Raw genomic sequence first — 14,256 nt, 5'->3', positions numbered from 1 at the left:
AACTCACTCATGGCTTTGTTTTTTCACACTTAGATTATTGTAATGCACTTTATACTGGTTTACCAAATAAAACCATTGATCGGCTGCAACTCATTCAAAACTCAGCAGCAAGAATTTTACCCAAAACTAGGAAAAGGGAACATATTACGCCAGTATTAGTGTCATTGCACTGACTAACTGTAACATTGAGGATAGATTTTAAAATTCTTTTACTTGCCTTTAAAGCCTAAAAAGGTCTAGCACCTTCATACCTCTCAGATTGCTTGTCAGAATATATTCCAAACTGTCACTTAGGTCGCTTAATGCTGGCTTGTTAAATGTGCCACAAACAAAATGCAAAAAGTATGGTGAAGCAGCTTTTTGCAGATATGCACCAAAAATCTGGAACAAACTCCCACCACATATTAGACAAGCATCCTCTGTTTATATTTTCAAGAAGTAGCTTAAAACTTATTTTTATGGTCTTGCTTTTAATTAGCTCAACCTTTTATTTGCATTTTACTGTTATCAGCTTTTTTTACCACCTGTTTTATCTTTATCTCGTGACTTTAACTCTTTATCACTGTAGTTTTTTATTGTTTATTGTATTTATCTTTCTCCTTTCCTTTAATATTTTAAAATCTCTTTTTTTTGCTTGTACCCCTTTCTGTAAAGCACTTGAGCTGCATTTTATGTTATGAAAGGTGCTATATAAATAAAGATGATATCATCATCATCATCATCATCATCATCATCATCATCATCATCATCATCATCATCATCATCATCATCACCACCACTACTACAACAACGAAAGAGGACATTTTTCTTTCTGAGAATGTAACATGTCTTCTGGCCCAAATATGATGGAAAAAGTATTTTTCTTCCCACAATTATAAAACAGAAGTGTAGATATTTTTCCTCAGTTTGCTTTTATTTTACTTGATTCTTACATGTTGCAGCTCTCAGATGTGACAATTATATTTGTTTACAGACATGTCATCCTGAAAAAAAAAACACTATTTACACAAAGGTGACAACAGGTCAGTTAAACTAAGATCATGATATCTAAATGTCCAAATTATTTTCTGAGATTCTGTTGTTCAACCCTGAGCTCAGAGCACCACCTGGTGTCAGACTGAGAAACTGCAGATTCTTTTTTCAGCCACATGTCCAGTTAATGTGGAAAACCCAGAAAGACAAACAAATAAGTCGAGTTTTAATGTATCTTTTTAAACCTTATTGAAACATGTACAGGATATTTAAGGAAGATAATAAAAAATATACAAACACAACAAAATGTGAACAGAAATTATATGTATTTTGTTGGTTTGGGTTTTCTACAACCCTCAAGGTTGACTGAATAAGTTGGAAGTTATGTACTGTATAAATTTATAATCAGTTATGCTGTATTGATTTCATTCATTTTAAAAACATTATGATAATATTGTATGTGGTAATAATCAATAATTCCAGATTTCTACATTTAAGTCTTCCTTACACTTACAGGTCTATTATTTCCTGATAATCTCACAGAAAAAAAATGTAATTTGTTACTTGTAGGGATATGGTATTTTAGTAAATTTAGTTAGTTATGTTGAATTTAAAAGAAACTGTTGATTTCTTGGAGGTATTTCCTTAAAAGTACTGCTTCGTACATATTTATTCATTAATCATTTAGTATAGGAAACTTAATGCTTCATAATTGTATGTTGGTTTGTAGACAGATTTTACGTTTTTGCATGTTTATCTGACCTTCTGTGCACTGATTACAAGATTATAGGTAACAGCTTAGAAATTAATTGAAATTAATTAACTGGAACTGCAAAGATTGATCACCTAATTACCTAAAATTAGTGCCAAATTACCATATAATTGCTATATTATTATGTTATTTTCAGGAAACTTCCTTGGATGTTATTAGGAATTTACAGATCTGTAAAAAGTGTTACATTCTCTTGTTTTCCTATCAAAATATAAATATATTCCTCCACATTGAAAAGTTTGTAAAGTGAATGACAGATGAGCTTTCACTGATCATCTTTCCACTGATGGGAAAAAATGTAATGTAGGAAATCTTCCAAAGGGAGGCGCCATTGCATTAAAAAATCTTATAAGAAGAAGTCAGTGTGGAAATTTTTACAGAATATTAATATTTAGACAGAGTAATTATCTATCCATCCATCCAAACATATATAAATAAGAATAAATAAAACAAGTATGATATATAATGTACTAAATATAATAAGACTTAATCTAACAATCTGGTTAACATTTCCATATCTCACACTTCTTCATGTTCTTAAAGCTGCTTCCAGAAAACTTCAAAAGCCTGTCAAGCCTTTTCTCTTTAATTCCTTTCAAGTCAAATCACCATCTTCATTTCAAAAAAAGCTTCCCTGCACCTCCTCATGAAAACTAATAACTCTGTATTTAGTACTGGCAGGTCTATGCTGCTCTCTGCTGGCCAACACTGAAATACCTTAAACCTCTTCACTTTGTTTTCTGTGTTGTGGTTTTTCATTTTAATGTGGCATAGAAATTCATGTCCTTGTGAAGAATAATTCATATAGTTAAACTAAACTCAAAAAGTTCAATTATCGTTTAAAAAAAAATGTTTTATTCACTTTTATTCAATTATGACAGTTATTGCAGACAATTAAGACTGTTAATACCTAAAAAGGAAATACACATTATAATGTTTATTGTATTTTACTTTATTGCTTCGTTTGATTGGCATTTTAAATCTTCCATAGTACTGCAGCACACAGGAGATGTAGAGGGGAGGAGCAGCTCTGAGGGGAGGAACGAATGAAAGTGAAATTATGCATTCACTCAGTTGAGACTCCACTTTACAGTCATGAGAGCAAATGGAGGAAAACAGGACATATAAGGCAGGGTAAGTGTTAATACCACATTACTTTTTCCGTTTTAAGTCTGAGTCAGCGGTGTCCCTCTGGACTGTAGAGGGAAGACTTCTGTTGGAGCCATTTTTGTGTTTGCTCATGTACATTTCACAATTTGCCATACTATTGAGAGAATGTAAAACTTTCTTTTAACTATGAATTAATAAAAATTATATTCTGTGCGTCATGTTTGAGTCAAGAAGCAGATCTATGTCAAAGAGACAGAGTTTAAAAGACGGTTAACGCTAAAGAGAACATCCTGTTCTCTCACACTTCCTGTTTTCTCACCACTGGGTGTGGTGCTTATACAGACGTGTTTGTCTTGAATCTTGTGTTCTGAGTTCACAGTCAGGGTTTACTTGTGCTGTTAGTATAACTGTTATTATATCACTGTCAGTGCTACTAGTATTAATGCTATCGTTAGTGGTACTAGTACCACTGCAACTGTTATTACTGCCAGTATTATTCTTAATGCTACTGTTAATATTACTACATAACTGAGGCTAGGCAAAATGGTACCACAGTGTACACTGTAGAGATGCCAGTAAGAGTTTCTTTCATGCTCTTAATTAAACAATATTTTTACTATGTGTTCATGTCAATGCCACTGTCGTTATTAACACAATAGACGAATACACAACTACTGTACATGAAGGTCTGGTTATGTTTTGACAACTATCACAGTTGGTTATGGTTTGTGTTCTGACCACTTAAGAGCTTTTGTCATATTGTCTCAGGTACTGGTGAGACAATGGAATACAATTCATGAAGGCCAGTTTGAAAAACATATGAGATTAAAGGTTTATTAGACACCAAAATACTACAGCACTTCAGTACACTATATTGTTGTACAAAATCATAAAAACATGTCAGTGAGCCACACCATTGCACTGAGTGACATGTAAACCAGATATTTTCTAATTCAGTTGTTCATCTTTTGCACTGATGATTAAACCAGGAGAGTTTCATACCAATCAAAGCCGTAGAAGTGCTCAAACTGTGAGTTATATTACATTGTCTATGGGGAAAAAGTAATGGAATTTTAATTTCAGGAATCAAGGGCGTCTGAAATAGCTCCTCCCACTTTGTAATTCTATTAGCTGGATAATTAACACTGCTTTGAAAGAAAGCAAGCAGATCCAAATTTAGGTGAAGTTGTTACTCTTAAAAATGTCTGTAAATGATACAGTCAAACTATATGCATGCATCAGACTCTTCAGACAAATTGTGAATTTACAGGAGATAAATGTTTAGGATTTCTGTGCCCTCACATATGATTTAAGCTGTAGATACAAAAAGAAACACAGACTTAGTATTCAGAGTGTGTACATTAGTTGTTTTGTTATATGGTATGTAAATGTAAGCATTAGCAGAAAAACAAAACAAAAGGCCAAGTTCTGACACAAACACCTAAACTGTGTTTTTTATTTGCGAACAGAAAATGCTCCAAGAAGGTGTTGTGATCTTAAAACTCTTCATACAATCATCAAAATCACAGACTGAACCTGCTGAGTTTATTGACCTTATCTCATGTCACTAAGGGCTCAGTGAGAAATGGAGCTTAGCGAAAGTTCAGTCAGGAAGACTATCTTTTTTGCATGCCTAGGTCAATAGTTTTACTTCTCATATCATCATGTCACTCATCTCTCACGCATGCTCACCCTATTTCCTAGCTGTCATTGCCTGGGGCTTGGATCGCGATATCAGCGGTTCATCAGCTGGTCTCATCTATCCAATAGCACAGCCACACACATTCATTGTAAGCCTATCATATGGTTGCTGTCATTTTAAATATGTCTCTCTGCTTAGTCTGTGCATGCTGCTGTTATGCACGCCCCTCTATCTCCCCATCTCTGCCCAATCTCCACAGGTTCAGCAGCCGCCACCACCACCAGTGTCTGGACACCAAGGGGTATCTATCTTGTGGCTGCTCAGGGATGATATCCTCATGGAATCCAAGCAACAAAGACTTTTGTCATGACTGTCACATTTCTATCTCTGTTATAACAAACATTATCTTCACTCCATTCACTTGTCTGATTGAAATAACATACTATCAGCATCATTAGTTAGGACTGTAACACTCAAATTGCCAGGACTGTTTGGGTGTGGTTTGACCAGATTTGATTGGCAGAGGCCTGGCAACATGCACAGAAACAACCCAATAATTGTCATCACATGTTGATTCAAATACTGCTAAATCCTGATCAGTGCACAGAAGCATATGACCCCATATTGATAGTGTGTATGTTGTTTTTTGTTATTTGGTATTTAAACATGTTTGTGAAAATGCCTTAAAAGTACAATATCAACTAAAATGATAAATGATACTTCCTGGAGCCTGGTTTTAGACTGCACGGGTCATTTGAGGGGTTATCATTGGATCATTGAAATTTTGTGGGTCTTAACTGTGGAAACATGAATGAAATCTTGCCAGGTGGGCAGTGACATAATTCTGATGGGTGGTCCTACAAAGAAACAGTTATTGGTTACTGTAATGAAGATTTGAGAAACCTGATTTTTCCCAGGTAGATTTCTCCTGGAGATCATCAGCTTCTCTGCCATGTATGCACATAACATGTACTTAACAAAAGACTGTATATGGGGAAAGTGGAGCAGCTGAATGAAAGGAGAGATCATTGTATAGAGTGATTCATTCATGTATTTAAAGTCCTAAAACTGAAACTAACACAAAGTATCCTCTAGATGTCTAAATAAGTGGTTTCCAGCACTTAACATTTTACTGTTAATTGAATTCAGACACATTCGCACTGAGAAAAAGTTCTGGCTCAGACACACAGAAAAACTGAACAAAAATCAGGACTAACAAACATTTTCTATCACAAATACAGATAAAATAAGAAAGGCATGCTTTGAGAACAAGGTTGGTGTAGAGAAGAAATCTCATCACTGATTTGTTGCTTGTACACACAGATTTACACTACCCAGTATTGTGCATGTTAACACGTTCCCTGAATACCCACATAACTTGGTTTCTCTGAGTAGCCTGGCTATATAAGTGCATGTAAAAACGATGATCGTTGTTCAGATCTATATTTTTCTTCTCTTTCAGCAGATAGTTGTCTGCAGGAAGTTTCAGATATATACAAGATCAGTCTGAGGAGGAGATGTCAACAAGTGACTGAGGGAACTGATGAAGCAGGAAGTAGAACCCTCCTCAACAGGATCTACACTGAGCTCTACATCACAGAGGGAATGACAAATGAGGTTAATACCCAACATGCGGCGTGGCAGCTTGAGACAGCTTCAAAAATGGAGACCCTCCATGACATTCCAATAGAGTGCCACGATATCTTTAAAGTCTTACTGAACCAACAGGAACACATCAGAGTTGTTCTGGCGAAAGGTGTCGCTGGCGTTGGAAAAACCTTCTCAGTGCAGAAGTTCACTCTGGACTGGGCAGAGGGCTTGGAAAACCAGGATGTCAGTCTGGTGATTCTGCTTTTGTTCAGGGAGTTGAACTTGATCATATGAGCAGTACAATCTCCTCATGCTGCTCCATGATTTCAATCCAATATTACAGAAGGTCACAGCAGAGAAGCTTGCTGACTAAAGTTTTGTTGATCTTTGACAGCCTGGATGAAAGCAGACTTTCACTGGATTTCAAGAACAGGAGGGTTGTGTCTGATGTCACACAGAAGTCATCAGTCAGCATGGTGGTGACAAGCCTCATCGAGGGGAAGCTGCTTCCCTCAACTCTTGTCTGGATAACTTCCTGACCTGCAGCAGCCAATCAGATCCCTTTGACATGTGTTGACGGGGTAATAGAAGTGCGTAGCTTCACTGATGCCCAGAAGGAGGAATACTTCAGGAGGAGATTCAGTGATGAAGTCCACAGGGGCTGATGGAAGTTCAGGGAAGTTCTTCTGAAGCTGGGGAGGCTGGCGTTTGAACAGCTTGACAAGGGAAACATCGTGTTCTACCAGGAAGACCTGGAGCATTTTGGTCTTGATGTCACAGAGGCCTCTGTGTTGTCAGGAGTTTGTACAGAGATCTTCATAGAGTGTGATCTTCCAGAAAGCAGTCTACTGCTTTGTTCATCTGAGCGTTCAGGAGTTTCTTGCTGCAGTCTACATGCACCACTGCACTGGAGGGCTTCCTGGGAGAAGAGTTAAAACTCAGGAAGTCAAAACCAAAGTCTTTCCTTGAGAAAATTATTGCTTATTTCATAAGCAATGATAGCTGGATGTCTTCCTAATGGGAACCATGGAGAAATTTTTCAAAAGTGAAAATGGCCACCTAGACCTGTTTGTTTGCTTCCTTCATGGCCTTTCTTGAGTCCAATCAGAGTCTCTTAGGAGGCCTGCTGGGTCAGACAGAACAGTTCCATCCATCCAGAAACCAGAACAGAAACCATCCAAAGAGTCATCAACAACCTGAAGAAGAACACTTGTGATATCTCTCCTGACAGAAGCATCAACATCTTCCACTGATGATGACGATGAATGACCACTCAGTACATCAGGAGATCCAAGAGTTCCTGAAGTCAGAACAGATCAGAGAAGGAACACTCTGGGATCCACTGAAGACCTGCAGAAAGGCTCAGTAAGTCCAGATGCGATTAGCATTATAAATCAATGTAGATTGGTAGTTTAGTTCTTCAAATATAAATTATATAAAATTGTTAAAATACTGCTCTACTTGTTCATAGCCAAAATAATGTCAGTTATATTTAGCCACAGATGTTCTTGAGCTGTTTCAAATGTTTCAAGTGTGACTTATCTTAAAAATTACTGTCTCAGCATCTTCCACCTTTTTCTCACACTAAAAACAGACCTGGTGGTCTTTAATCATTTCACAGAAAACCAAAATGCTATACCACAGATTAGCCTTCTTCCTAACTCCCTGGGAACTGTCTCTTATTGGCATAATGCTATCTTTGCACTCTCACTGGCACATTCATCATGGGAAGGCAGTTTTCCACCACACAATGGTGCCTTTATTTCTCATGAATTCAGCTTTTTATTTTAAAGATGGAAGTTGTGTTACATAGTCTTGTTTTTAAGTCTCTTATATTCTGTTTGTCACAGAAAAAAACTCTTTTTACTCTCTTCTCTCTTGTTGGTGTAGAAGAGAGTAGTAACAGGAAATGCATAAAGGTCTGAATGAAGAGCAGAATGGTAGAATTCAGACAGCTTAAAGAGATATTTTATACATTAAAGATCAATGTTATATTTTAATGCTGATACCCTGATAACATCTTTCTGATGCTATGTTAATAATTCAACCTTATTGGTTTGTTAATTGTGTTTGTGTGCTGAATCAGTTTCTCAGAAAACAATGTTGACATCTAAACATGCTGTCATCTGTCATGCACATAATTATATTTAATTACATTAATATTTTATATACAGGTCTAATGTTGTCAAGCCATTTGTTTCATTTGTGCTTGTCAAAAGTCATTACATTTTCTTGCTTATGGGTGGGAACCTGACAGCAGCAGGTAGTTTGCAAAGAGAGATGAACTTTCTCAACTGTAACTGTAAAAATAGTGGACAGTAAAAATGGTTTTCTAATCGAGATGGCCTCATGCCAACTTTGCAGAGACAGACATGGGATCAGATCACACAGACAAACTGCACATTATGGAAGCCTCAATTTAACTCTGGTTTCTCTCCCTTCATCTGCTAGATTAAAAAAAATATTAAAAGTCTGCAGGTTTGAGAGAGAGAGATAATAATTATTGTTTCATTCAAGCACAGTGAGATATGATTAGCTGAGCCAGGAGTGCTCTGGAAGCCTACTAGTTCAGACGCATGCCAAATGCAGTAACCACAATGTCCGTGGTTCAATTCTGGCAGTGGACCTTTGTTGCATGTCATTCCCTGTCCCTCTCCTTTTGTTTCCTGTTATCTCTTAACTGTTGCTTTCCATCAAAGGAAATACCCCAGAGAAAAAATATTTTAAAAAAAAGAGTTACTGAACCACTGAGGTGAAGACCAAATGTTAATCAAAATAGGGAATGTCAAACTTTCTTAATCAAATGCATGAAGAAAATAAAAAGTGTCCTCTTTTCATGATAACATATATTGTAATGTGTGTCATGGCAGACTTTCTGACTGTGGACTCTTAGAGACTCACTGTTAGGTTGTGGCCCCAACTCTAATGTCCAGCCCCTCCCATCTGAGAGATCTGGATCTGAGCTACAACAATATGCAGGATTCAGGAGTGAAGCTGCTGTCTGCTGGACTGGAGATTCCAAATTGTAGAGTGGAGACTGAGGTCAGAGGCTGTTACTATGGTTTATCAACTGAATAAAACAACTGAAACTAATGTAATTTATGTACATACATAACTTACAATCATGAAGTTAATTTTCTTTTTTCCAGATTTAAAGTTTTCAACTGTACAGTAAATTAAAAAAAAAAAAAAAAAGAAGTGCAATATATGACAATCAGGCCCACTTGATGTTGCACTATCACTAGCATCTCAGACCAAAACAAATATGTGCATCATTTACTCAAAGTTGGGGGGGGGGGGGCAGCCCCTGAACAGACAGTTCTTGAAACTCAGATCAAACTGTCAAACTAAGCAGTGCTGATCAAATATGGATCAAGATTCTGTTACTGCATTGCCTATTTTTCATCTCAAATGTTTTCAGAAACATTTTAGTGTACTGTTTGGCTGTAATTTGAGGAAGTTTGTGACGTGGCCGCCATGTTGGAAACGGACCTGAAGGACATGGAGGGACTCACATGCACGCATGGTCAGAGTGGCTACCAAAACACAGAGCAGAGAGGCTCAGACAACAACACACAAAGAGGGAGTGTGACTTCACTCTCTGCCCAGGTCACCATTACTCCACTATATCTTTACATAGCAAATAGTTGTTAGCTGACATCTAGTGGGGCTCATTGTCATTTATTGCAACTTTAATATTTATCATTTTTGGTAACAAGTCACTAAGCATACAGAAGATCCTCTCAACTAATACTGTGTGTTTTAAATTGTTAAAGTTTAGTTGATGAAGATTTTTCTGGCTTACATTAATTTTAATGTGTTTTAATGAATAATGTTTGATTATTGATATTGTTCCTTCAGAACATACACACACACACACACACACACACACACACACACACACACACACAGATCAATGCAGGTGTGTAAAATATTTTTTATGAGTCAGTTTTGGTGCCTGAATGTTGTGGTGACATTTGGATGATGTCTGTAAAAGGCTGACATTATGATGATCCACAGTAACACATCACTCTGCTCATTTTAGGGAAAAGCTCATTGATGAGGACATAGTAATGTTGAACTACATATTTAAAACCTGAACACATCTGACTGGATTATAAATGGATTTCAATCTTCACTAGTGCAGTTCCTGTTCATAATGTGCCTGTTGGGAAGAAGGCTGACATTATGATGATCCACAATAACAAAGTCACTCTGCTCATTTTAGGGAAAAAGTCATTGATGTAATGCTGCACTACACATTTAAACCTTTGTCCAACCCCTTCCATCTGAGAAAGCTGAAGCTGAGCTTCAACAAGCTGTAAGGTTCAGGAGTGAAACTGCTGTGTGATTTTCTGGAGAGACCACACTGTAGACTGGAGACTCTGGGGTCAGTTCACTGACTGTTATTATTGTTGGTCTTAATGTTTAACAATTGAACCTAATTTATGTACAAAAAGACTCACATCTATTAAGTTGATTTCCTTTTTCCATAGTTTCATTTTCTTTTACTGTTCAAAAGTCTGTCATTATAAAATATGACTGATTCTTAAGGACATTGTAGAAAATGTGAACTATTAGTTGTTAAAGTAAATTGATGTTTATCATTTTTGGTAAAAGTCACATCTGTATACAGAAGATCTCAACTAATATCAGTTTTAAATTGATCAAGTTTAGTGTTTTATTATATTCATGTGTTTTAATGAGTAATGTCCGATCAGTGATATTTATCCTTCAGAGCACGCGCACACACACACAGAAATCAATGCAGGTGTTTAAGGTATTTTTTAATGAATGAATGAATGTTGACATGAATTTGTGTCTGAATGCCGTGGTGACATTTGAATGATGTCTGTAGAAGGCTGGCATTATGATGATCCACAGTAACACAATGATACACTCTACTCATTTTAGGAAAACACTCATTGATGAAGACATAGTAATGTTGAACGACATATTTAAAACCTTAACACATTTGATTGGATTATAAATGGATTTTAATCTTCACTAGTGCAGTTCCTGTTCAAAAATGTGCCTGGTGGGAAGTAGGCTGACATGATGATCCAGAATAACACAATGACAAAGTCACTTTGCTCGTTTTAGGGAAAGTCATTGATGTAATGCTGCACTACACATTTAAATCCTGAACACATCTGATCTGATGATTAATGGATTTTTATCTACATAATTTATTCTTTATTCAGGCAGTGAATGCAGATTGTCAGTGATCAGCTGTGCTTCTCTGGACTCAGCTCTGAAGTCCAACCCCTCTCATCTTTCCTCAGTGAAGCTGTGAAAGAACAACAATTACAGGCTTAAGGACTGGACAGAAAGACAGAGAGAACAGGCAGCCAACCAATCAGATCATCCAGATGCTTGTTGTGATCGTGTGTTTGAGTTGATGTAAAGATGACTACTGTTGTGTTCATGTCAGCAGGAAATAAAGCTGGATTATAGCTGACAACCTTACAAGATGTATATAGACAGTGGTCCTCATCATCAAACTGTCATACTATCAGATATGATCTGTAAGTGTTTTCTCATTTCAACACTAAGTAATTGATCAGTTCATCTTTGTCAGAGCTCTAAGATCAGTCTGATTGAAGCCTGCAAATCACTGGTTCTGATTCCACAGAACCATCATTATGTTCAACCATGTGGTCTTTATACAGACCAAAACCTCTGATGTCCAGGAATCACAGCAGGTGTTTAGCTGAGAGCTCATACTGATTGTGTTGTGATGATTTCACAGCAGGAAAGATCTTCAAATCCCACAGAAACTCTGTAGCTTTTAAACTTTTATAACCGTTCACATGTATCAACAGTAAATCTATCACTAAACTGATGACTGAATGTCTGTTTCTGCAGTAATGTGTTCATGACTCAGCAGTTTATTTCCTCTGTATTTCAGTGAAATCTGCAGAGTAAACAGACGTGATACAAAAGTTTCTGCTGGTCTGTGAGCTTGGAGCTCAGTGTGTTCACTACATGTTAACATGAGTGCTGAAAGGAAGCTTGCTACGCTACACAGCTGTTCCACTTCTGGTCTGAACAGGACTGAAGTCCCTGCTGCTCTTTATACTGGATGTGCTGCATCACTGACCGACAGCTGATGAATTGAGTCTGACTAAACACTGATTTTTATTCTGTTTCTTCTTCTGTCATGATCTCCGTAAGAGTGTGAGTAAACATACAGGAGTGTGTGTTGAGAGAGGATCAGCTATATCCTGATGATCCATCTGGACTGGCGTCTGGATTTTGTCATCCCCACTTAAGTCCCATGACTGACTACAAACTGAACAGTTATCTCTGGATTTTGTTGAAGTCAGCACTTTACAAATTTATTGTATATGACCTGTTTGGTGCAGAAAAGATAAAAAAATAAATTAAAAAAAAAAAAACAGGTTTTATAAGTCAGACTCTGACCCTGGGCCCGTATTTATCAAGCGTCTCAGAATTGATTTGAGAGGTTTTAACTGAGAACTAAAGCTAATTTATGAAGCAGAAGAGAATTTACTCTGACATTCAGAGAAGGATTACTCCTGGAAGGGAGCAAGCAGCATTCAGTTTTTATGCTCCACATATCTAGAACAAACTTGCAGAAAACTGCAGGTCTGCTGCAACTCTTAATTCTTTTAAATCACAGTTGAAGACTTTTCTGTTTGCCACTGCCTTATATTAAACCAATTTTGATGGTTAATATGTTACACTGCACTGTAACTTTTATTCTCCTGTTTTATCTGCCTTATTCTGTTTTAGCTTCTTTTTATTTCCAATTTAAGACTTTAAAAAATTGTATTTATGTCTTTGTGGCGGTATTGAATGTCCTTGAACACAGCTGTTCTATAAGAAGCTGGAGAACCAGCTCCCAGCCTCATAAAAAAAAAAATAAAACAAACCACCTCACAAGGTTCTGTACATTGGGAAACGGCCCCTTAATAAACAAATGCCTCTTTGATATATATACTAAATAAACAAAATAAAGCCTGCAGGTGTTAGGCTATCGTGAGGCAAGCACAACCTCTTGTACAAATAGCACTAAGATCAACCCAATGCAGGTCACTTGGTTGAAAGGTTTATTTTGTAGTACTCCCTGAAAGGTACCCTCAAATCAGAAAGGCAAAAGACTCAAAAGGGTGAACAGACTGCAAATGAGATCTGCAACAAGTTGAGGAAAGAACACAGTGACCAAGGTGTGTGGTTTCCCTCCTCTCTTAAACCCCAGAAAAAGGACGTCGTCATACCCTGATTGGCCAAGAGGGGAATGCACCCAGCTGCCCTCAATTACTATTTGGGAGCCAGTTCCCACACCCTTCCCAACAGGTGATCTGAATAACCCTCCAATCAATCCGGAGGGATTTTGACATGCAACAACACAATTTCGGAACCGGGAGACACGAATTCAGAACAGGGAAATGACAGCAAGTCCCATGAATGGGTAACTGCTACACTCTCCCCCCCATATAATAAAACACCGCCTCCTAGGTGTTTACACATGTCCTTCACACAGTTATTTACTTTCACATAATTTCACAAAAAACCTAAAAAGTCATCTTCATCACTAGTGTCTCTGTCCATAAAATGTGCATGTGACAGCTTCTTTCTCCTGAGCTTCCACCTTGGCACAGGTTGGGTGACACTCTTTTAAGTCAGACACCTTGACCACTTGCAGATCCTGTCCCGTGTCCTCGAGCACAATTCTGTAATTCACAGAGCCTACCTGCTCCACAATACGGTACGGACCAATCCACCATGGTGCAAGCTTTTTGGAAGACATGGACAGGGGATGGGCTTTCATCCAGACCCTGTCTCTTGGTAGGTAACATGTTGTTGGTGTTTGTTGCAGTTATGAGCTGTTTTCTTTTTGCCCATTCCAGGTTTGACTCTACAAGAGCTTGGACATTTTTCAGGGCATGGGGCACCTGTGAAGAGGGCTCAAGGGCTCTGGTGAAAGGTCCTTTTAAAAACCCTCCAAGCAGCAGCTCAGCTGGGGTAAAGCCAGTGGCTTCATTAACCGCAGAGTTCAAGGCAAAACACAGCTCTCGTATGAACCGATCCCAATTCTTATGCCTCTCCCCAACATAAGAAGCTATCATACTTTTCAGAGAGCGGTTAATACGCTCAGACATCTGGTGACTGCTACATCTTTTTATATTGCCTTGTTCTGCTT

This window comes from Thunnus thynnus, chromosome 18 (genome assembly GCF_963924715.1).
Source record: "Thunnus thynnus chromosome 18, fThuThy2.1, whole genome shotgun sequence".
NCBI lineage: Eukaryota > Metazoa > Chordata > Actinopteri > Scombriformes > Scombridae > Thunnus > Thunnus thynnus.
Note: the sequence above shows the minus strand (reverse complement) of the source record.